This window comes from Rhamphochromis longiceps, linkage group LG23 (genome assembly GCF_057381845.1).
Source record: "Rhamphochromis longiceps isolate RC_006_pf linkage group LG23, R_longiceps_female_GT1.1, whole genome shotgun sequence".
NCBI classification, from domain to species: Eukaryota; Metazoa; Chordata; class Actinopteri; order Cichliformes; family Cichlidae; genus Rhamphochromis; species Rhamphochromis longiceps.
The window spans coordinates 36,728,857-36,754,466 of NC_140578.1; the positions used below are offsets into that span (position 1 = coordinate 36,728,857).

General features: G+C 38.6%; 2 long non-coding RNA genes across 2 annotated transcripts in view; both read left to right on the plus strand.

Moving 5' to 3' along the window:
* LOC146642502 (uncharacterized) overlaps nt 1-25,610 on the plus strand; it is a 501,695-nt gene that overhangs the window by 465,941 nt on the left and 10,144 nt on the right. The gene's annotated exons all lie outside the window — the stretch shown is intronic.
* LOC146642511 (uncharacterized) lies at nt 17,246-22,847 on the plus strand. Its single transcript, XR_014909756.1, has 3 exons — nt 17,246-18,260; nt 21,781-21,840; nt 22,127-22,847. It is a non-coding gene; the product is annotated as an uncharacterized LOC146642511 (long non-coding RNA).

Genomic DNA, 25,610 nt, shown 5'->3' on the forward strand with positions numbered 1-25,610 from the left:
TCCTGTGCCTCTCTGTGCTGCGTGTGTAAAAAGAGGCACATGTTTTGGCGGGAAAAAGTACACAGGCTCTCTGATTGGTGGATTCAAATTCAGCAGCTCCCAGGCTGACCTAGAAACTTACTTCTCTCTCCCTGTGCATTTTTTTGCTGATTTTTTCATTTAACAAGTATATTTGAGGGACCCTCAGCATGTTCAGCATTTTTTCAGCTGTCCATTTTGCTTTTCCAATTTTTCTGTTTAATTGATTACTATTGTGCTAAATCATACTATTTCTGCTATTTTATAAGATTTGTGCCTAATATAGTATTTCTGCTAAATTACAGTATTTCTGCTTTTTATACTATTTGTGCTAAAACATAGTATTTCTACTAAATGTAGTATTTATGCTTAATCATAGTATTTCTATATATTTCTATATATTTCTGCCAGGTCCCCAGGCAGCCAATCCTCTGTGAGGACTTAGACATTCAAATTTTCAAATCAGGGCCTGCACGGTTTCCCAGCCAATCATATATGTGTCCTGAGGCATTCAAATTTGCATATTGGGGCCTTCATGGCTTCTAAGCCAGCCAATCATATCTGAGGCCAAGGAATTCAAATCCACAAATCAGGGCCTGCACAGCTTCCCAGCCAGCCAATCATGTATGTGGGCTCCAGGTATTCAAATTTGCATATTGGGGAATTCGTGGCTTCTAAGTCAACAAGTCATCCATGTCATATATCTCTAAAAATTCATATTTTAATGATAAATTGTCAACACTTGAAGATTCCCCCATCTCTTCTGAACAAAACGGTGTAAGAATGACCGCTCTAGCCCCTATGGTTAGGAAATTATGGTCATTTGTTTGAGGGGAATCCTCACTATGTGAAATAAACTGAAAGAAGCAGGTCTATGTCTCTGTGCTGCCTGTGTAAAAAGATGCACCTGTTTTGGCGGGAAAACGTAAACAGCCTCTCTGATTGGTGGATTCAAATTCAGCAGCTCCCAGGCTGACCTAGAAACTTAGTCCTCTCTCCCTGTGTGTGTGTGTGTGTGTGTGTGTGTGTGTGTGTGTGTGTTTAGTGGGAGAGAGAGGACCCTGCCCTTATTTGGCAGCATGTCATTGTAGGATTTAAATTGAACATAGTTAGACTGGTTGACTGGATTAGAGCCTGTGTTTGTGTGTCCCTCTGTGCATTTGTGTTTCAATAAGTTATTACTATTCTGCTAAATCATAGTATTTCTGGTACTTTTCGGTACTTGTGCTAAATACAGTATTTCTGCTAAATCATACTATTTCTGCTTTTCATAGGATTTATGCCTAATATAGTATTTCTGCTAAATTATAGTATTTCTGCTTTTTATAGGATTTGTGCCTAACATAGTATTTCTGCTAAATTATAGTATTTCTGCTTTTTATAGGATTTGTGCCTAACATAGTATTTCTGCTAAATTATAGTATTTCTGCTTTTTATACTATTTGTTCTAAATTATAGTATTCCTGCTTTTTATAGGATTTGTGCTTAATATAGTATTTCTGCTAAATTATAGTTTTTCTTCTTTTTATAGTATTTGTGCTAAAACATAGTATTTCTACTAAATGTAGTATTTATGCTTAATAATAGTATTTCTATATATTTCTGCCAGGTCCCCAGGCAGCCAATCCTCTGTGAGGACTGAGACATTCAAATTTTCAAATCAGGGCCTGCACAGTTTCCCAGCCAATCAAATAAGTGTCCTGAGGCATTCAAATTTGCATATTGGGGCCTTCGTGGCTTCTAAGCCAGCCAATCATATCTGAGGGCTGAGGAATTCAAATCCACAAATCAGGGCCTGCACGGCTTCCCAGCCAGCCAATCACATATGTGGTCTCAGGCATTCAAATTTGCATATTGGGGAATTCGTGGCTTCTAAGTCAACAAGTCATCCATGTCATATATCTCTAAAAATTCATATTTTAATATTAAATTGTCAACACTTGAAGATTCCCCCATCTCTTCTGAACAAAACGGTGTAAGAATGACCGTTCTAGCCCCTACGGTTAGGAAATTACGGTCATTTGTTTGAGGGGAGTCGTCACTATGAGAAATAGACTGCAAAAATCCTGTGTCTCTCTGTGCTGCTGCGTGTGTAAACAGATGCACCTGTTTTGGTGGGGAAAAGTGCACAGCCTCTCTGATTGGTGGATTCAAATTCACCAGCTCCCAGGCTGACCTAGAAACTTACTTCTCTCTCCCTGTGTGTGTGTGTGTGTGTGTGTGTGTTTGTGTGTGTGTGTGACAGAGAGAGAGAGAGAGAGAGAAAGCCTTTTAATGGGATGATCCCATTGTAAGATTCAAATTCAATATATTTAGACTGGTTGACTGAATTGGATCTTGTGTGTGTGTCTCTCTGTGCATGTGTGTTTCCTCATGTGTACATATTTGTAATTGTGTGGCAGTCATAAATTTTTTTGCTGATTTTTGTCATTTAACAAGTATATTTGAGGGAACCTCAGCATGTTCAGCATTTTTTCAGCTGTCCATTTTGCTTTTCCAATTTTTCTGTTTAACTTATTACTATTGTGCTAAATCACACTATTTCTGCTATTTTATAAGATTTGTGCTTAATATACTATTTCTGCTTTTATAGGATTTGTGCTTAATATAGTATTTCTGCTTTTTATAAGATTTGTGCTTAATATAGTATTTCTGCTAAATTATAGTATTTCTGCCAAATTATAATATTTGTGCTAAAACATAGTCTTAATTTAAAATTACAATATTCATAGTTCATCACAGTGTCTCTGGTAAATCACAATATTTCTGCTCTGTTGTACTATTTTTCTAAATCATAGTGTTTCTGTAATGTTTAAGTATTTTTGGCTAAATATATTCTTTTTGTTATCTTATACTATTTCTCCTAAATTCTTGTATTTTTGAGAAGTTATCATGTTTCTAGTAAGTTACAATATTTCTGCTAAATTCTGCTATGCTATTGTATTTCTGCCAAGTATTATGTTTCCTCTAAGATATTGCAGTTCTGCTAAGTTATTCCATTTTAGCAAACTTCTTTTGCTTCTGCAAAGTTTTTACAATTTCTGCAACTTTTCAGCTTTTTCAGCTACTTTTTGCATACAGCTTCAGCTTTAAGCATCCACACTGCATTTTCGCAGGAAATGCAAATTTTTCTAGTTATTATTATTATTCTAGTTGCTTCCGTACACTTTTTGGCACTTAACTACTTCCACAATTTTCAGCCGATTTTCACCGTTCAAATTTTAAACTATTCTGCTATTTCTGCTAATTTACGCTACGATTTTTGCTATTTTTAACTATTATACTTTTTAAAATATTAAGCTTTTTTCCTTTAATTTGTCCCATTGAAATGAATGGGAAACTTCTGCAATTCTGCTAAAATTTGCTTGTTTTTGAAACTTAACTACTTCCTCATATTTTCACCTAGAACAACCATTCAAACTTTAAAATGTTCACAAATTATTGGGCTATTCAGGTATGATTCAGCTTTTTCAAATGTTTTACTGTTTTACTTTTATGCCTCTTAAAGTTTTGAGTTGCAAAATTGTGATTTTTCACAAAATACATGCGTTGTTATGGTTGCTATGCTCTTGGCTTCCAGTGTGCCACTGAAGGTTTTGCAATTTTCACTTCATGTCCGAACAACTTCTTGCTACTTGCTCAATTTTCACTCAACTTCCACAAATTATACATCAAAACGTAGGTATTTTTGCTGGCTTTCAGAAAATGTCACTATCATTGTTGTGGGATTTATAGAATTTTTGCAAATCTCCTCAGACCAACACAAGGTCTCAAAACTCTCCATATAAAGTCAATGGAGAGCTTGTTCAAAATCATCGCTGGATTTCTGTAATGAGAGGCATATTCGAATCGTCATATCTCCTTAACGAAGCGACTTTAAGACATGAGGCTTGTCCCCGAATATCTTCAGACACCCCTGACGCTCACAATTCAAGAATTTCTTTCTCACCTATTACCGTTCTGAAATGAGTTGGACTTGTTTGAGGGTAGGAAATTCGTCCTTCGCTCAGATTTCTTCAGATTTAAAACTCTGGAAATGAACCACTTTTTTCTCTCGTCATAATTTTTTTTTGGATTTCCACAGAGACCTGAAAATTTCCATGACTGTTCACCAAAGCCTGCTGTCTCTTACGGTGAAAGAATGATATCGATACTCCAAATAGATTTCGAGTTACAAAGCGTTGTTTGAGGGCAAGTCAAGGCAGTTTTTGCTTCGCTCTACTCAGTTATGGTGCATTAGAAGTCAAATATCTTTAATAATTCATATTTTAATGATAAATTGTAAACACTGGAAGATTCCCCCATCTCTTCTGAACAAAACGGTGTAAGAATGACCGCTCTAGCCCCTACGGTTTGGAAATTATGGTCATTTGTTTGAGGGGAGTCCTCACTATGAGAAATAGGCTGCAATAATCCTGTGCCTCTCTGTGCTGCGTGTGTAAAAAGAGGCACATGTTTTGGCGGGAAAAAGTACACAGGCTCTCTGATTGGTGGATTCAAATTCAGCAGCTCCCAGGCTGACCTAGAAACTTACTTCTCTCTCCCTGTGCATTTTTTTGCTGATTTTTTCATTTAACAAGTATATTTGAGGGACCCTCAGCATGTTCAGCATTTTTTCAGCTGTCCATTTTGCTTTTCCAATTTTTCTGTTTAATTGATTACTATTGTGCTAAATCATACTATTTCTGCTATTTTATAAGATTTGTGCCTAATATAGTATTTCTGCTAAATTACAGTATTTCTGCTTTTTATACTATTTGTGCTAAAACATAGTATTTCTACTAAATGTAGTATTTATGCTTAATCATAGTATTTCTATATATTTCTATATATTTCTGCCAGGTCCCCAGGCAGCCAATCCTCTGTGAGGACTTAGACATTCAAATTTTCAAATCAGGGCCTGCACGGTTTCCCAGCCAATCATATATGTGTCCTGAGGCATTCAAATTTGCATATTGGGGCCTTCATGGCTTCTAAGCCAGCCAATCATATCTGAGGCCAAGGAATTCAAATCCACAAATCAGGGCCTGCACAGCTTCCCAGCCAGCCAATCATGTATGTGGGCTCCAGGTATTCAAATTTGCATATTGGGGAATTCGTGGCTTCTAAGTCAACAAGTCATCCATGTCATATATCTCTAAAAATTCATATTTTAATGATAAATTGTCAACACTTGAAGATTCCCCCATCTCTTCTGAACAAAACGGTGTAAGAATGACCGCTCTAGCCCCTATGGTTAGGAAATTATGGTCATTTGTTTGAGGGGAATCCTCACTATGTGAAATAAACTGAAAGAAGCAGGTCTATGTCTCTGTGCTGCCTGTGTAAAAAGATGCACCTGTTTTGGCGGGAAAACGTAAACAGCCTCTCTGATTGGTGGATTCAAATTCAGCAGCTCCCAGGCTGACCTAGAAACTTAGTCCTCTCTCCCTGTGTGTGTGTGTGTGTGTGTGTGTGTGTGTGTGTGTGTGTTTAGTGGGAGAGAGAGGACCCTGCCCTTATTTGGCAGCATGTCATTGTAGGATTTAAATTGAACATAGTTAGACTGGTTGACTGGATTAGAGCCTGTGTTTGTGTGTCCCTCTGTGCATTTGTGTTTCAATAAGTTATTACTATTCTGCTAAATCATAGTATTTCTGGTACTTTTCGGTACTTGTGCTAAATACAGTATTTCTGCTAAATCATACTATTTCTGCTTTTCATAGGATTTATGCCTAATATAGTATTTCTGCTAAATTATAGTATTTCTGCTTTTTATAGGATTTGTGCCTAACATAGTATTTCTGCTAAATTATAGTATTTCTGCTTTTTATAGGATTTGTGCCTAACATAGTATTTCTGCTAAATTATAGTATTTCTGCTTTTTATACTATTTGTTCTAAATTATAGTATTCCTGCTTTTTATAGGATTTGTGCTTAATATAGTATTTCTGCTAAATTATAGTTTTTCTTCTTTTTATAGTATTTGTGCTAAAACATAGTATTTCTACTAAATGTAGTATTTATGCTTAATAATAGTATTTCTATATATTTCTGCCAGGTCCCCAGGCAGCCAATCCTCTGTGAGGACTGAGACATTCAAATTTTCAAATCAGGGCCTGCACAGTTTCCCAGCCAATCAAATAAGTGTCCTGAGGCATTCAAATTTGCATATTGGGGCCTTCGTGGCTTCTAAGCCAGCCAATCATATCTGAGGGCTGAGGAATTCAAATCCACAAATCAGGGCCTGCACGGCTTCCCAGCCAGCCAATCACATATGTGGTCTCAGGCATTCAAATTTGCATATTGGGGAATTCGTGGCTTCTAAGTCAACAAGTCATCCATGTCATATATCTCTAAAAATTCATATTTTAATATTAAATTGTCAACACTTGAAGATTCCCCCATCTCTTCTGAACAAAACGGTGTAAGAATGACCGTTCTAGCCCCTACGGTTAGGAAATTACGGTCATTTGTTTGAGGGGAGTCGTCACTATGAGAAATAGACTGCAAAAATCCTGTGTCTCTCTGTGCTGCTGCGTGTGTAAACAGATGCACCTGTTTTGGTGGGGAAAAGTGCACAGCCTCTCTGATTGGTGGATTCAAATTCACCAGCTCCCAGGCTGACCTAGAAACTTACTTCTCTCTCCCTGTGTGTGTGTGTGTGTGTGTGTGTGTTTGTGTGTGTGTGTGACAGAGAGAGAGAGAGAGAGAGAAAGCCTTTTAATGGGATGATCCCATTGTAAGATTCAAATTCAATATATTTAGACTGGTTGACTGAATTGGATCTTGTGTGTGTGTCTCTCTGTGCATGTGTGTTTCCTCATGTGTACATATTTGTAATTGTGTGGCAGTCATAAATTTTTTTGCTGATTTTTGTCATTTAACAAGTATATTTGAGGGAACCTCAGCATGTTCAGCATTTTTTCAGCTGTCCATTTTGCTTTTCCAATTTTTCTGTTTAACTTATTACTATTGTGCTAAATCACACTATTTCTGCTATTTTATAAGATTTGTGCTTAATATACTATTTCTGCTTTTATAGGATTTGTGCTTAATATAGTATTTCTGCTTTTTATAAGATTTGTGCTTAATATAGTATTTCTGCTAAATGTAGTATTTATGCTTAATCATACTATTTCTGCTTTTCATAGGATTTGTGCTTAATATAGTATTTCTGCTAAATTTAGTATTTCTGATTAATTATAGTCTTTCTACTAAATCATAGTACAGTATTTCTGCTTTTTATGGGATTTGTGCTAAAACAAAGTATTTCTACTAAATGTAGTATTTATGCTTAATCATACCATTTCTGCTTTTTATAGGATTTGTGCTTAATATAGTATTTCTGCTAAATTATAGTATTTCTGCCAAATTATAATATTTGTGCTAAAACATAGTCTTAATTTAAAATTACAATATTCATAGTTCATCACAGTGTCTCTGGTAAATCACAATATTTCTGCTCTGTTGTACTATTTTTCTAAATCATAGTGTTTCTGTAATGTTTAAGTATTTTTGGCTAAATATATTCTTTCTGTTATCTTATACTATTTCTCCTAAATTCTTGTATTTTTGAGAAGTTATCATGTTTCTGGTAAGTTACAATATTTCTGCTAAATTCTGCTATGCTATTGTATTTCTGCCAAGTATTATGTTTCCTCTAAGATATTGCAGTTCTGCTAAGTTATTCCATTTTAGCAAACTTCTTTTGCTTCTGCAAAGTTTTTACAATTTCTGCAACTTTTCAGCTTTTTCAGCTACTTTTTGCATACAGCTTCAGCTTTAAGCATCCACACTGCATTTTCGCAGGAAATGCAAATTTTTCTAGTTGTGTGGATGCTTTAAGCATCCACACTATTGAGTTCCTGTTTCTCTTTATTCTTTATTATTATTATTATTATTCTAGTTGCTTCCGTACACTTTTTGGCACTTAACTACTTCCACAATTTTCAGCCGATTTTCACCGTTCAAATTTTAAACTATTCTGCTATTTCTGCTAATTTACGCTATGATTTTTGCTATTTTTCACTATTATACTTTTTAAAATATTAAGCTTTTTTCCTTTAATTTGTCCCATTGAAATGAATGGGAAACTTCTGCAATTCTGCTAAATTTTGCTTGTTTTTGAAACTTAACTACTTCCTCATATTTTCACCTAGAACAACCATTCAAATTTTAAAATGTTCACAAATTATTGGGCTATTCAGGTATGATTCAGCTTTTTCAAATCTTCTACTGTTTTACTTTTATGCCTCTTAAAGTTTTGAGTTGCAAAATTGTGATTTTTCACAAAATACATGCGTTGTTATGGTTGCTATGCTCTTGGCTTCCAGTGTGTCACTGAAGGTTTTGCAGTCTTCTCTTCATGTCGGAACAACTGTTTGCTACTTGCTCAATTTTCACTCAACTTCCACAAATTATACATCAAAACGTAGGTATTTTTGCTGGCTTTCAGGAAATGTCACTATCATTGTTGTGGGATTTATAGAATTTTCGCAAATCTCCTCAGAGTAACACAAGGTCAGAAAACTCTCCATATAAAGTGAATGGAGAGCTTGTTCAAAATCACCGCTGGATTTCTGTAATGAGAGGCATATTCGAATCGTCATATCTCCTTAACGAAGCAAAGTTAAGACATGAGGCTTGTCCCCGAATATCTTCAGACACCCCTGACGCTCACAATTCAAGAATTTCTTTCTCACCTATTACCGTTCTGAAATGAGTTGGACTTGTTTGAGGGTAGGAAATTCGTCCTTCGCTCAGATTTCTTCAGATTTCAAACTGTGGAAATGAACCACTTTTTTCTCTCGTCATAACTTTTTGTTGGATTTCCACAGAGACCTGAAAATTTCCATGACTGTTCACCAAAGCCTGCTGTCTCTTACGGTGAAAGAATGATATCGATACTCCAAATAGATTTCGAGTTAGAAAGCGTTGTTTGAGGGCAAGTCAAGGCAGTTTTTGCTTCGCTCTACTCAGTTATGGTGCATTACAAGTCAAATATCTTTAATAATTCATATTTTAATGATAAATTGTAAACACTGGAAGATTCCCCCATCTCTTCTGAACAAAACGGTGTAAGAATGACCGCTCTAGCCCCTACGGTTTGGAAATTATGGTCATTTGTTTGAGGGGAGTCCTCACTATGAGAAATAGGCTGCAATAATCCTGTGCCTCTCTGTGCTGCGTGTGTAAAAAGAGGCACATGTTTTGGCGGGAAAAAGTACACAGGCTCTCTGATTGGTGGATTCAAATTCAGCAGCTCCCAGGCTGACCTAGAAACTTACTTCTCTCTCCCTGTGCATTTTTTTGCTGATTTTTTCATTTAACAAGTATATTTGAGGGACCCTCAGCATGTTCAGCATTTTTTCAGCTGTCCATTTTGCTTTTCCAATTTTTCTGTTTAACTTATTACTATTGTGCTAAATAATACTATTTCTGCTATTTTATAAGATTTGTGCTTAATATAGTATTTCTGCTAAATTACAATATTTCTGCTTTTTATACTATTTGTGCTAAAACATAGTATTTCTACTAAATGTAGTATTTATGCTTAATCATACTATTTCTGCTTTTTATGGGATTTGTGCCTAATATAGTATTTCTGCTTTTTATAGGATTTTTGCTCAAACATAGTATTTCTACTAAATGTAGTGTTTATGCTTAATCATCCTATTTCTGCTTTTTATAGGATTTGTGCTTAATATAGTATTTCTGCTAAATTATAGTATTTCTGCTTTTTATAGTATTTGTGCTAAAACATAGTATTTCTACTAAATGTAGTATTTATGCTTAATCATAGTATTTCTATATATTTCTGCCAGGTCCCCAGGCAGCCAATCCTCTGTGAGGACTGAGAAATTCAAATTTTCAAATCAGGGCCTGCACGGCTTCCCAGCCAATCATATATGTGTCCTGAGGCATTCAAATTTGCATATTGGGGCCTTCATGGCTTCTAAGCCAGCCAATCATATCTGAGGGCTGAGGAATTCAAATCCACAAATCAGGGCCTGCACGGCTTCCCAGCCAGCCAATCATATATGTGGTCTCAGGCATTCATATTTGCATATTGGGGAATTCGTGGCTTCTAAGTCAACAAGTCATCCATGTCATATATCTCTAAAAATTCATATTTTAATATTAAATTGTCAACACTTGAAGATTCCCCCATCTCTTCTGAACAAAACGGTGTAAGAATGACCGTTCTAGCCCCTACGGTTAGGAAATTACGGTCATTTGTTTGAGGGGAGTCCTCACTATGAGAAATAGGCTGCAAAAATCCTGTGTCTCTCTGTGCTGCTGCGTGTGTAAACAGATGCACCTGTTTTGGTGGGGAAAAGTGCACAGCCTCTCTGATTGGTGGATTCAAATTCACCAGCTCCCAGGCTGACCTAGAAACTTACTTCTCTCTCCCTGTGTGTGTGTGTGTGTGTGTGTGTGTGTGTGTGTGTGTGTGTGTGTGTGTTTAGTGGGAGAGAGAGGACCCTGCCCTTATTTGGCAGCATGTCATTGTAGGATTTAAATTGAATATAGTTAGACTGGTTGACTGGATTAGAGCCTGTGTTTGTGTGTCCCTCTGTGCATTTGTGTTTCAATAAGTTATTACTATTCTGCTAAATCATAGTATTTCTGGTACTTTTCGGTACTTGTGCTAAATACAGTATTTCTGCTAAATCATACTATTTCTGCTTTTCATAGGATTTATGCCTAATATAGTATTTCTGCTAAATTATAGTATTTCTGCTTTTTATACTATTTGTTCTAAATTATAGTATTTCTGCTTTTTATAGGATTTGTGCTTAATATAGTATTTCTGCTAAATTATAGTTTTTCTTCTTTTTATAATATTTGTGCTAAAACATAGTATTTCTACTAAATGTAGTATTTATGCTTAATAATAGTATTTCTATATATTTCTGCCAGGTCCCCAGGCAGCCAATCCTCTGTGAGGACTGAGACATTCAAATTTTCAAATCACAGTTTCCCAGCCAATCCCAGCCAATCAAATAAGTGTCCTGAGGCATTCAAATTTGCATATTGGGGCCTTCGTGGCTTCTAAGCCAGCCAATCATATCTGAGGGCTGAGGAATTCAAATCCACAAATCAGGGCCTGCACGGCTTCCCAGCCAGCCAATCATATATGTGGCCTCAGGCATTCAAATTTGCATATTGGGGAATTCGTGGCTTCTAAGTCAACAAGTCATCCATGTCATATATCTCTAAAAATTCATATTTTAATATTAAATTGTCAACACTTGAAGATTCCCCCATCTCTTCTGAACAAAACGGTGTAAGAATGACCGTTCTAGCCCCTACGGTTAGGAAATTACGGTCATTTGTTTGAGGGGAGTCGTCACTATGAGAAATAGACTGCAAAAATCCTGTGTCTCTCTGTGCTGCTGCGTGTGTAAACAGATGCACCTGTTTTGGTGGGGAAAAGTGCACAGCCTCTCTGATTGGTGGATTCAAATTCACCAGCTCCCAGGCTGACCTAGAAACTTACTTCTCTCTCCCTGTGTGTGTGTGTGTGTGTGACAGAGAGAGAGAGAGAGAGAGAGAGAGAAAGGCTTTTAATGGGATGATCTCATTCTAAGATTTAAATTCAATATATTTAGACTGGTTGACTGAATTGGATCTTGTGTGTGGGTCTCTCTGTGCATGTGTGTTTCCTCATGTGTACATATTTGTGATTGTGTGGCTGTAATAAATTTTTTTGCAGATTTTTGTCATTTAACAAGTATATTTGAGGGACCCTCAGCATGTTCAGCATTTTTTCAGCTGTCCATTTTGCTTTTCCAATTTTTCTGTTTAACTTATTACTATTGTGCTAAATCATACTATTTCTGCTATTTTATAAGATTTGTGCTTAATATACTATTTCTGCTTTTATAGGATTTGTGCTTAATATAGTATTTCTGCTAAATGTAGTATTTATGCTTAATCATACTATTTCTGCTTTTCATAGGATTTGTGCTTAATATAGTATTTCTGCTAAATGTAGTATTTCTGAATAATTATAGTTTTTCTACTAAATCATAGTACAGTATTTCTGCTTTTTATGGGATTTGTGCTTAATATAGTATTTCTGCTAAATTATAGTATTTCTGCCAAATTATAATATTTGTGCTAAAACATAGTCTTAATTTAAAATTACAATATTCATAGTTCATCACAGTGTCTCTGGTAAATCACAATATTTCTGCTCTGTTGTACTATTTTTCTAAATCATAGTGTTTCTGTAATGTTTAAGTATTTTTGGCTAAATATATTCTTTCTGTTATCTTATACTATTTCTCCTAAATTCTTGTATTTTTGAGAAGTTATCATGTTTCTGGTAAGTTACAATATTTCTGCTAAATTCTGCTATGCTATTGTATTTCTGCCAAGTATTATGTTTCCTCTAAGATATTGCAGTTCTGCTAAGTTATTCCATTTTAGCAAACTTCTTTTGCTTCTGCAAAGTTTTTACAATTTCTGCAACTTTTCAGCTTTTTCAGCTACTTTTTGCATACAGCTTCAGCTTTAAGCATCCACACTGCATTTTCGCAGGAAATGCAAATTTTTCTAGTTATTATTCTAGTTGCTTCCGTACACTTTTTGGCACTTAACTACTTCCACAATTTTCAGCCGATTTTCACCGTTCAAATTTTAAACTATTCTGCTATTTCTGCTAATTTACGCTACGATTTTTGCTATTTTTAACTATTATACTTTTTAAAATATTCCACTTTTTTCCTTTAATTTGTCCCATTGAAATGAATGGGAAACTTCTGCAATTCTGCTAAAATTTGCTTGTTTTTGAAACTTAACTACTTCCTCATATTTTCACCTAGAACAACCATTCAAACTTTAAAATGTTCATAAATTATTGGGCTATTCAGGTATGATTCAGCTTTTTGAAATCTTTTACTGTTTTACTTTTATGCCTCTTAAAGTTTTGAGTTGCAAAATTGTGATTTTTCACAAAATACATGCGTTGTTATGGTTGCTATGCTCTTGGCTTCCAGTGTGTCACTGAAGGTTTTGCAATTTTCACTTCATGTCCGAACAACTTCTTGCTACTTGCTCAATTTTCACTCAACTTCCACAAATTATACATCAAAACGTAGGTATTTTTGCTGGCTTTCAGAAAATGTCACTATCATTGTTGTGGGATTTATAGAATTTTTGCAAATCTCCTCAGACCAACACAAGGTCTCAAAACTCTCCATATAAAGTCAATGGAGAGCTTGTTCAAAATCATCGCTGGATTTCTGTAATGAGAGGCATATTCGAATCGTCATATCTCCTTAACAAAGCGACTTTAAGACATGAGGCTTGTCCCCGAATATCTTCAGACACCCCTGACGCTCACAATTCAAGAATTTCTTTCTCACCTATTACCGTTCTGAAATGAGTTGGACTTGTTTGAGGGTAGGAAATTCGTCCTTCGCTCAGATTTCTTCAGATTTAAAACTCTGGAAATGAACCACTTTTTTCTCTCGTCATAACTTTTTTTTGGATTTCCACAGAGACCTGAAAATTTCCATGACTGTTCACCAAAGCCTGCTGTCTCTTACGGTGAAAGAATGATATCGATACTCCAAATAGATTTCGAGTTACAAAGCGTTGTTTGAGGGCAAGTCAAGGCAGTTTTTGCTTCGCTCTACTCAGTTATGGTGCATTAGAAGTCAAATATCTTTAATAATTCATATTTTAATGATAAATTGTAAACACTGGAAGATTCCCCCATCTCTTCTGAACAAAACGGTGTAAGAATGACCGCTCTAGCCCCTACGGTTTGGAAATTATGGTCATTTGTTTGAGGGGAGTCCTCACTATGAGAAATAGGCTGCAATAATCCTGTGCCTCTCTGTGCTGCGTGTGTAAAAAGAGGCACATGTTTTGGCGGGAAAAAGTACACAGGCTCTCTGATTGGTGGATTCAAATTCAGCAGCTCCCAGGCTGACCTAGAAACTTACTTCTCTCTCCCTGTGCATTTTTTTGCTGATTTTTTCATTTAACAAGTATATTTGAGGGACCCTCAGCATGTTCAGCATTTTTTCAGCTGTCCATTTTGCTTTTCCAATTTTTCTGTTTAACTTATTACTATTGTGCTAAATCATACTGTTTCTGCTATTTTATAAGATTTGTGCTTAATATAGTATTTCTGCTTTTAATAGGATTTGTGCTTAATATAGTATTTCTGCTTTTTATAGAATTTGTGCTTAATATAGTATTTCTGCTTTTTATAGAATTTGTGCTTAATATAGTATTTCTGCTAAATTATAGTATTTCTGCTTTTTATAGTATTTGTGCTAAAACATAGTATTTCTACTAAATGTAGTATTTATGCTTAATCATAGTATTTCTATATATTTCTGCCTGGTCCCCAGGCAGCCAATCCTCTGTGAGGACTTAGACATTCAAATTTTCAAATCAGGGCCTGCACGGTTTCCCAGCCAATCATATATGTGTCCTGAGGCATTCAAATTTGCATATTGGGGCCTTCATGGCTTCTAAGCCAGCCAATCATATCTGAGGGCTGAGGAATTCAAATCCACAAATCAGGGCCTGCACGGCTTCCCAGCCAGCCAATCATATATGTGGCCTCAGGCATTCAAATTTGCATATTGGGGAATTCGTGGCTTCTAAGTCAACAAGTCATCCATGTTGTATATCTCTAAAAATTCACATTTTAATGATAAATTGTTAACACTGGAAGATTCCCCCATCTCTTCTGAACAAAACGGCTTAAGAATGACCGTTCTAGCCCCTACGGTTAGGAAATTATGGTCATTTGTTTGAGGGGAGTCCTCACTATGAGAAATAGACTGCAATAATCCTGTGCCTCTCTGTGCTGCGTGTGTAAAAAGATGCACCTGTTTTGGCGGGAAAACGTAAACAGCAACTCTGATTGGTGGATTTAAATTCGGCAGCTCTCTCCCTCTGTGTGTGTCTGTGTGTGTGTGTGTGTGTGTGTGTGTGTGTGTGTGTGTTTAGTGGGAGAGAGAGGACCCTGCCCTTATTTGGCAGCATGTCATTGTAGGATTTAAATTGAATATAGTTAGACTGGTTGACTGGATTAGAGCCTGTGTTTGTGTGTCCCTCTGTGCATTTCTGTTTCAATATGCCTCCATATTTGTAATTTTGTAAGTTATTACTATTCTACTAAATCATAGTATTTCTGGTACTTTTCGGCACTTGTGCTAAATACAGTATTTCTGCTAAATCATACTATTTCTGCTTTTCATAAGATTTGTGCATAATATAGTATTTCTGCTAAATTATAGTATTTATTCTTTTTATAAGATTTGTGCCTAACATAGTATTTCTGCTAAATTATAGTATTTCTGCTTTTTATACTATTTGTGCCTAATATAGTATTTCTGCTTTTTATAGGATTTGTGCCTAATATAGTATTTCTGCTTTTTATAGGATTTGTACCTAATATAGTATTTCTGCTTTTTATACTATTTGTGCCTAATATAGTATTTCTGCTAAATTATAGTATTTCTGCTTTTTATAGTATTTGTGCGAAAACATAGTATTTCTACTAAATGTAGTATTTATGCTTAATCATAGTATTTCTATATATATATCTGCCAGGTCCCCAGGCAGCCAATCCTCTCTGAGGACTGAGACATTCAAATTTTCAAATCAGGGCCTGCACGGCTTCCCAGCCAATCATATATGTGTCCTGAGGCATTCAAATTTGCATATTGGGGCCTTCATGGCTTCTAAGCCAGCCAATCATATCAGGGCTGAGGAATTCAAATCCACAAATCAGGGCCTGCATGGCTTCCCAGCCAGCCAATCATATATGTGGCCTCAGCCATTCAAATTTGCATATTGGGGAATTCGTGGCTTCTAAGTCAATAAGTCATCCATGTCATATATCTCTAAAAATTCATATTTGAATGATAAATTGTCAACACTTGAAGATTGCCCAATCACTTCTGAACAAAACGGTGTAAGAATGACCGCTCTAGCCCCTACAGTTAGGAAATTATGGTCATTTGTTTGAGGGGAGTCCTCACTATGAGAAATAGACTGCAATAATCCTGTGCCTCTCTGTGCTGCGTGTGTAAAAAGATGCACCTGTTTTGGCGGGAAAACGTAAACAGCAACTCTGATTGGTGGATTTAAATTCGGCAGCTCTCTCCCTCTGTGTGTGTGTGTGTGTGTGTGTGTGTGTGTGTGTGTGTGTGTGTGTGTGTGTGTGTTTAGTGGGAGAGAGAGGACCCTGCCCTTATTTGGCAGCATGTCATTGTAGGATTTAAATTGAATATAGTTAGACTGGTTGACTGAATTGGATCTTGTGTGTGTGTCTCTCTGTGCATGTGTGTTTCCTCATGTGTACATATTTGTAATTGTGTGGCTGTCATAAATTTTTTTTCAGATTTTTGTCATTTAACAAGTATATTTGAGGGACCCTCAGCATGTTCAGCATTTTTTCAGCTGTCCATTTTGCTTTTCCAATTTTTCTGTTTAACTTATTACTATTGTGCTAAATCATACTATTTCTGCTATTTTATAAGATTTGTGCTTAATATACTATTTCTGCTTTTATAGGATTTGTGCTTAATATAGTATTTCTGCTTTTTATAAGATTTGTGCTTAATATAGTATTTCTGCTAAATGTAGTATTTATGCTTAATCATATTATTTCTGCTTTTCATAGTATTTGTGCTTAATATAGTATTTCTGCTAAATTATAGTATTTCTGCCAAATTATAATATTTGTGCTAAAACATAGTCTTAATTTAAAATTACAATATTCATAGTTCATCACAGTGTCTCTGGTAAATCACAATATTTCTGCTCTGTTGTATTATTTTTCTAAATCATAGTGTTTCTGTAATGTTTAAGTATTTTTGGCTAAATATATTCTTTCTGTTATCTTATACTATTTCTCCTAAATTCTTGTATTTTTGAGAAGTTATCATGTTTCTGGTAAGTTACAATATTTCTGCTAAATTCTGCTATGCTATTGTATTTCTGCCAAGTATTATGTTTCCTCTAAGATATTGCAGTTCTGCTAAGTTATTCCATTTTAGCAAACTTCTTTTGCTTCTGCAAAGTTTTTACAATTTCTGCAACTTTTCAGCTTTTTCAGCTACTTTTTGCATACAGCTTCAGCTTTAAGCATCCACACTGCATTTTCGCAGGAAATGCAAATTTTTCTAGTTATTATTATTATTATTATTATTCTTTTTCCGCCTGAAATTTTGGACCTTATCTCGCCCCACAGTTTTGAGACAAGGTTCACATATGATATATCATTGTGTGCGGCTGGAGCTGGAATGAGTTGCTATGACTTTTGGTGTTTATTACTTCTATAGTTTTTTAAATATGAATATTTTAATGCAAGTTTTTTCCCATTGAAATGAATGGAGAACAAGAAAACTTCATTTGTGGTGTGCTGGCTCACTCTAGTGGTATGTCGGGAGTAATGCGAGGCGGCCACTGTGTCCCTGTGGACGCTTTTATTTTGTATAACTACCGGAAGTAGTTCCTGTGTACTGACGCCAGCTGGGTAGCTAGCGCCGCGTCGCTTAAAAAGCAGCCGGGCTTGTCTTAAACTTAAGAGGCTGACACTCGCTAAACCACCCGATCGCTCGCCAAGCGACTGTTTCACACTGGACTTATTTTTCGTTTATATGGGCCGATGATGCTGGTCGATGAGGAAAAACTAACTGAGTTGTTTGGTGGTGGCTAACGCGGAGCTAGCTAGCAACCGGTATCTGTCTCTTTCCCCTCATATGTGGGGAAAGAAACATGTGAGGCGGCCGCCGATCGACCGGTTTTCAGGTGAGAATGTAGGTGTGTAAACGTCAAATATCTGCTCGTTTTGTCAAAACATCCCATATTAGCAACAGATTTCTCACGATGTTGCTGCTAGCCGGCTAGCTAGTTTGGCCGGCCGGCTAGCTAGCTCGGCTAGCTAGCGCCGCTTCGCTCAAAAGCACCCAGGCTTGGCTTTCAGTGAGGCGTCTCTAACTCCTTTCACCCCCGATCGCTCCGCAAACAGTCTTTGTCTTAGCTGGACTTATTTTTCGTTTATATGGGCCGATGATGCTGGTCGATGTGGAAAAAATAACTGAGTTGTTCATATACCGGTGGCTAGCTAGCTCCGCGTTAGCCACCGGTATATGTCTCTTCCCCTCGTATGCGGGGAAAGAAACACCGATCGACCGGTGGTGGCTAACGCGGAGCTCAATCGTGGATAAGGGAAACCCAATGCAGGAGAAGCAGGCGGCTGGTGAACTGAATTTCAGGTAAGACGTTATTAACTGCACTCTATTTGGGTCAGATATAAACCGAGTTTAGGTGTAGTTTATTTTCGTTGTGCTGACAGTTACAATAACTGTACTGCGTGCTAGCTAGCACGACAGAGTTTCTATACAGCTGTGCGCGCTAAGTTACTGATTTTGAACTTTATGACAGCCTCCCCTATTTTCAGGCGAGAATGTAGGGGTGTAAACTTCAAATATCTGCTCGTTTTATCAAGAAGTCCCATATTTTATCAAGAAGTCCCATATCTCTCACGATGTTACTGCTAGCGCCGCATGGCAGCTAGCTGGCTAGGGCGGCTTGGCTGACACCTAGGCCGGGCTGACTGATACCCAGGCCGGCTCACGCTCTCGTTTCACCGCCGCATGGCGGCTAGCTGGCTAGCGCGGCTTGGCTGCCACCCAGGTCGGGCTGGCTGACACCCAGGCTGGGCTGGCTGACACCCAGGCCTGCTCACGCTCTCGTGTCACCCCTAGTCTTTCGTGATGACTCTTGGTTGGCTGTTGGACTTATTTTTCATTTATATGGGCTGGTGATTCAGTATGAGTGTCCGGTGAACTGAATGTCAGGTAAGACGTTATGTATATGTAAGGTAGTGACTGGAATAAGTCACAAGGTGTCGCTGTTGAGCTGCATATATGTTGTAAATTTTAGCAATTTTGACCATTTGTCCTCTGCAGGACACCGTAGTTCAGATTTCTCGTTCGCGTGGGCGCCATCTTGGTTCAGTGTTTACTGTGATGTGCAAAGGTAAGCACTGTCAGTGGCGAACTGCATTGGTTTTGTTTAAAAATAAGTGTTCCACTGTGTAAAATAGCGGTTTGTCATTTAAGCCGAGCAAATATTTTGTTTATTGAGAGGTTCATGTATTGTCTGATGAGAGTATGAGACAAAGATATACTTTTCTTTCTTACTCTCATATAAAATATTTAGCTTTTATTAAATAGTTATCTGAATCTTACAACCAAAGTTTGTATAATAATACACAAGATTGGCTGTAGACCATTGTTAATCATTCAGAACACTGTGTAAAAATAACAAAAAACAAAAAGTGAATGAAAAGTGCATAAATATTTATTTTACGTGTTTGATGTGTGTGGCAGGGCGTGGTCTGCAGTGCCGCTGCAGGGGAGGTGGACCCACCTCAGCGGCATCTGCAATCACGCCTCTCAGGTGTAAAGTCTGTGCTCTCTCTGCTTTTGTTTTTTTTTTTTTTTTGTGTATGTGTCGGGCTATGAGATGAAAAGCTACAGCCGGCTGTGTGGGTACAGCAACTATGTGTGAAAAGTGGTCCATAACGTAATGCTTCAAAGTGTGTTCATGCAAACATTGTCGGGTCTGCTTATGAACCTCTGCGCATAGCGTCTACAAATTGGGGCTGTACAAAGTCACCTCATCTTTACACAAAACTGTAAGCTGTCATCTGTGAGGCGCGAGCGGTGTTTGGTTTTACCATAGTTCATGGTGGAGAATGGCTGCTCCGGTGAGTTTTGCTCTCTGTAGCCGTTTGAATGGCAAACTATACTGATTAGCGGCGGCATAGGCACACTTAAAATTTTTTCAGAAATTTTCGCTTTCTAGTTTTGTTATATTGTAACTTCTTCTTCTGCAATGGGAAAGTGTTTCTTCCTTCCTTTTAGTTGTGCTGAGCTAAAGTAGGGAATTATCCACAGAGTGGCAGAGAGTCTCATCACATATGATTGGCCAGTATTATACCATGGTGACCTAGCATTGTCAGAATCACAGCTGAATGCTCCATTCCCATAACTACTACACACTCACCTCAGGGGAATTCAAAAGCAAGCGCTGCTGTTGGACCTTTGCTAGTCAGGTGTAGAAATAGTACATTTTGCTTTTTGCATAGGTTTACTGTGGGTTAAAATAGTATGTACTTTACTACGCAAATTTACCAGTTTGTATAGTAAGGGAAATTTAGGGCTTTTTATTCTTTTGGGAGCATTAGCCGTGCTAACTAAGCATCTCTTTGTTGAATTTTGTTCAGAAAATCTTCCTGATAATATGCAGTTTCCACAGCTTTTCATCTTGCAACATAAGGTTGGAAACTCTAGTTTGTAGTCTTTGGCTGAGTATCTGTCGTGTTATTTTGTTAACATGACACTGGGTGCATAACCCCAGGCCTATCCAAAACTTTACAGGGATCACAATGTGAGCTAGGTTGAGGACAGGAAGAATCCCCAAAGGAGAAATCAGGAGAAGAGACACGTGACCTGCTCTTTTGACCTGCTGCCACAGTAATCCCCCTAAAGGAGTGTGGAGGGAGGAACCATTAGCACTGCATAAAACAGAAAAATAAGAGCAGCACTAAAAGTAATTGCAAGAAGGAGGATGTCCGTGGGAATTCTTATTAAAATGTAAATATTTCTGCTCAATAATATTATGATCTGAAGCTTTTCTTTTTCCAAAGATGGGTTGAGGTACAGTATTTTAGGTAATTTATCTGGAGGTTTTCAGGGTTGCCTTTTTTCTTAGCTTAAATTGTTAGCTTAAATTGTAAGCTTTTGTTTTTAGAGTGCTACTTCTCTTTAGTCTTACAACTCAGAATAAGGGATGCAGTATACAAGAAGACACTGAGCTATCTAAAGCTTTTAAGCTGTCGTCCATCTATTCCCGAGAGCTTTTTGGATGATTGATGCTGTGTAGAGAGTATACACCTTTTATCTACAATAAGGGACAATGTGAGGACAGATGACTGTGATTTCAAATGTCACTGCCTCTAAGAAGCTTTCTCCTATGTTCAGACAGACATTTTCAAGAAAACTCAACTTATGTCTTTAGGAAATGGGCCACTTATTAGATAATTTCAGAAAAGTAGCTTTTATTGCTTTAGTGCTCTTGGTTTATTAGCCCAGCTGGACTCAATAATTGAAATACACAGCTGAGCCAGTTAGTTTTCTGAAGCCAAGGTCTCTACCCAGACTGTGCACGTGTAACCCACATAAAATTAGGGTACCACTTTAAGGAGTGATAGATATGAGGAGAGATGGATAGCCTGCCCAACCAATCGAAATGCACAAGTCCCAGTATGCTTTGGCCAATGGGAAAGCATCCTGCCGTTGTGTGTCCCACCCACCTGCTCTGTGTTTGCTGCTATGTGTGGAGGTAGTCACGTGCTGACAGGAGAAAAAGAGAGCTGCGCTGCAAAACTTCGATCCCTGAGAAACTGGAAAAAGTATTAGATATAAGTTGCAACTAACTGTGCTGCACATAAGTTGGTTAAGCTGGTTATCAGCTACCTTCCATGTTAAAAGTAGCCACAGTGAGTAAACAGGCGAATGCTGCAGTTTTCTGGCGACTTTAGAAAGTACCGTGTGGAGCTAAACTGTTAGCCTTTGTTAGCTCTGGTTGCTATCAACTGCCTGAAAGTTCATCTCAATCTGCTTCCAGAAGTAAGATAACACTTGAAGCGCAACTTATGTTTATTTTCTTTCACGTCGTATTACTGTTATCAAAGAGAATAACAACATGTCCTGTTACATTATTTAGCGCCCTGCATGTTCCGACTGAGACCATACCATTGTCTTCGGCCGTGATGCACTGAGATCGGTGAGCACATATTCTATGTCTCAGTTAAGTCTGTTTTGCATTTTATCGTTGAGAAACTGAATTCATCTCAATTGTTTGAGTAATAATTGTCGCATATGCACTGACTTTACTTGGTTTAATGCATAGTTTGTGTAAGAGAGATGTTTTATTTTTGTAGTAGTAGTATGTAGTATTTTACGTGCAAATTGATGTCGAGTATGATGTCAACAAAATCCTAAGTTGTGAATTATAGCTAGAACAGCATAATTAATATTTGAATTGCTCTTCTGACCCTGTCTGTTGACAGGTCAGGTTTTTTTTTTTTTTGTATGCTGAATTGTTCCTGAGGTGGATTCCTCCGGTGAAATAGATGGCGAGCCTTCCCACCTGGACTGAGAGAGACTGAGATTCGCTTCTTTTCCACTTGATGATCTGCTGCACCTTGCGGTGTGGTAGGACTGTATCACTCACACTTTCACACACAGCTGGTTATACATGAGACCACTGACTGACATTCTCTCACCCCTATTTTCTTTCACACCCTGGGAATTTTTTGGACTTTACCCCTTGGACATTTTTTATTTGGGACTCTGAATAACAAGCTGTTGTGTAGAACATTCTCCACATGTGAAAAGAGTATGAGATTTTCATTTGAATGTACATTGGATTTGTGTAATCTGTTTCTATAAGAGTTAAGGAGTCAGGTTACTAGGGTGCACCCGAGCATTGAAACCCGAGCATTGAAACCCAAACATTGAAACCCGAACACTGAAAACCAAAAGTAACCCTTGGCCAAGTCATTGTCTTAGTAGTTTTAGTTTTCTTTCATTTTTTGTAAGTTTCCTTTCTACCATTGTAAAGTGTCTTTAACCTCTGCTTGTCAACCTTATGGTTTATTTCACTAAAGTTGGCTGGTTCTTTTGAGTTACATTCTTGTCTCTGTGTCTCATTTAAACCCACCTCTGTGCCCCTATAGTCGAGCCTATTGGCCCATTCATATATTATTTTCAACAATTCCCCTTACTGTATTACACACACAATCGTGAACACCATGTGAGTTTATTGTCCAGTCACAATGTCAATTTATCTATGCTAACAAAAAAAAGTTAATTCCTGGTGTTTATTAGCCCCAAACTGCAATTAAGAACAGCAATTGTTAGATTGACCGATGTTTTTAATACTAGATAATAACACTTCAGTGAGTGGACATACCAGCAGCCAACAGATGTGACTTCAATACTCTCAACCATAAAATGCATTACAATAAAGCATGCAGTAGAGTAAAAAGAATCATATCAGATTTTACATTTAAGTGTGACTTTAAGGATGAAAAACGCTGGGCCCCGGTCTGGATGGGCCTGGGCCCCCTTTCCCTGGTGGGTCACGGAGTATGGGGGTACCTACTGGGGTCAGCGGGGGAGCTGGCCCCAGGGAGGGGTCACTTGCCCCTCCCTTCCTTCCCTCCCCATCTCCAGCTGCCTCCCTCTTCCCGCTCCATCACAACCACCCACACATGCAGGACCTTGGAGTAGGGGTATGTCACCAGGGTGCAGAGGAGGCCACCCCCCCCCCCCCCCCCCCCCCGTCCCCTTCTGGCTGCCCCTGCCTCAATTTTATCCCACAACTTAGACATTCACATTACTCACACTCTCATTACACATACATATAGGATCTTGGGGGTGGGCACGATACACGGAATCCAAAGTACCATCAGGGTGTACACCCCACCCCTGGCGTCGTTGCCCACCTCTCAATGTTAAATACACGTAGACATTGAGGGCCAGCAGGAGGGGCCATGCGCTTACCTGCTGCTCTCTGGCAGGTAGCTCCATGCCCTCCTGGGTTTTAAATGCACCTTAGAACACACATGCATCAACACTACAATGAGCGGGTGGAGGGAGGTTTGGAGTCTTCTCTCACCCCCATTCTCTGCGACCTGCTGGAGCGGGGGGGGCTAGGAGGAGGAGTTGGCCGTCCGACTGCGGTCTGGAGTGTGGGGCCTCCCTGCTGCTGCGGAGTCGGGGCGGTCTGCCTCCCCCCACCGCAGGGAAAAGGGTAACACCACCTGGGTCTGGGTGCAGTTCCCCCCCCTCCAGGGGCAAGGGTACCTAGACCCGGTTTGTAGAGTATGCTTGGGGAGTGTGATCGTGTGTACAGCGTCTCTTTATGTCTGTCTCCACGTTGGTTGAGTGTGGAGTAAGTGTATATGAGAGCATGAGGGTGGGAATGGATGTTTGTATATGTGTGTGCCTGTATTTCTGTGTCTATATGTCAGGTTGGGTGTCAGGCGCCACCTCTCTGGGGACATCTTAGGCCCTCCAAGGTATGGAGGCCTATCTCCCCCTACCACCACTTCCCCTGCCAGTGGCGGACTCCCTCAGGCGTTGGTGGTTCTTTGTGTCCGGGGATGGGCGTCCAGGTACACACCGGCTCACTCCTTGGCGGCCGCTTATCGGGGCCTGGAGCCTGGGGCTCGCTCGGGCCACTTCGGATGTGGGGTGCCCCCGGCCTCTCGGCCTGGGGCTCGGTCACTCAGGCACGGCTGGCTGCCGGCGGAGCTCACGGGCACGTCACTGCAACTCCCCCTGGCTTCTGCTCCGCGGCTGCTGAGTGAGCCCTCATCTGGGACTCTCCTCAGCTCTTTCTGGGACAGTGGCGCGGCTGCCCCTCTGTTGGTCTTCCTTGGTCTCTTGTGTTCTGGGGGCCTCTGGATGTCTGGAGTTTTGATCTCCTCCATACCTGCTTCATGCCCTGGAGGACGGGGCTGTGGCCCCCCCACACCCTCTAGCAGATCATTACATGAAGGAACCTTTTAAAAAACAAAAAACAAGCGCGTCCATGCTCACAGGTGTACACACGGGTGATCACACCCACAAACTACACCCTTTTTGGCTCCTACCTCAAAGCACACTGTGTTCTGTTGATCTTATGTGCTGCACAATAATGTTTAATATTTAGTATTTACTGTCATATTCCCATATATCATTGTGATGTTGTTTATTCTATTACTCTTGTTCTCTTCTGCTTGTTTTCTTTTTTCTTTCTCAGCAGGTGACCCAGGTGATTGATATATGCATTTTTTTTCTTTTTTTCTTCTTTTTTTTCTTTTTCTGCTCATTCTGTTGGTTTTTGGTTTTTGCCCTTCTCCCCCATCCCTCTTCTCAGCTGTTTCTCTTTCCCTCTTTCTTTCTCCCCTTCTTTCCCCCAGTCAAGTCTGTCCCATGTTCAGTAAGTGAAAATAAAATAAACAATAAAAGGTGAATCAAATGGACCATTATGGCAAGGCTGGGATGGTCAATTTGGTAAAGTAAATCCGTTGGGCATCTTTCTTTGCCTTTAGACAACAATTCTGATGGCAAAAGAGCCAAACGGGACAGGCAAAAAAAAAAAAAAAAAAGGATGAAAAATGATGCATTCACTCACCAGAACTGTGATTTTTTTTTTTTTTTGTTTAGTCTGACTATAAGAGATACATTTTGTCTCTCTCTTTTTTTCTTTTTGTATTTTACATGTAAGCCCAAGAAGAAAATAACAGAGTTTAGCATCCAACAATAGCCCTGAGCCAGCATTAAAGCTCGTGTTAACACATTACTTTTGATTGACAGAGCTCTTGGCTGGATTCGGCTGTTATATAACCTCATTGGCAGAACTCAATACCATGTCTTGATTCACATAGAGTACCTAAAATTGAGTGTAGCTGGTGTGGGTTACAGGCTACAACAACACAGAAACTGGTAGCAAAAACTGGCTTCAATGCAAATGTAGGACTGGGCATTAATAACATCCAATTT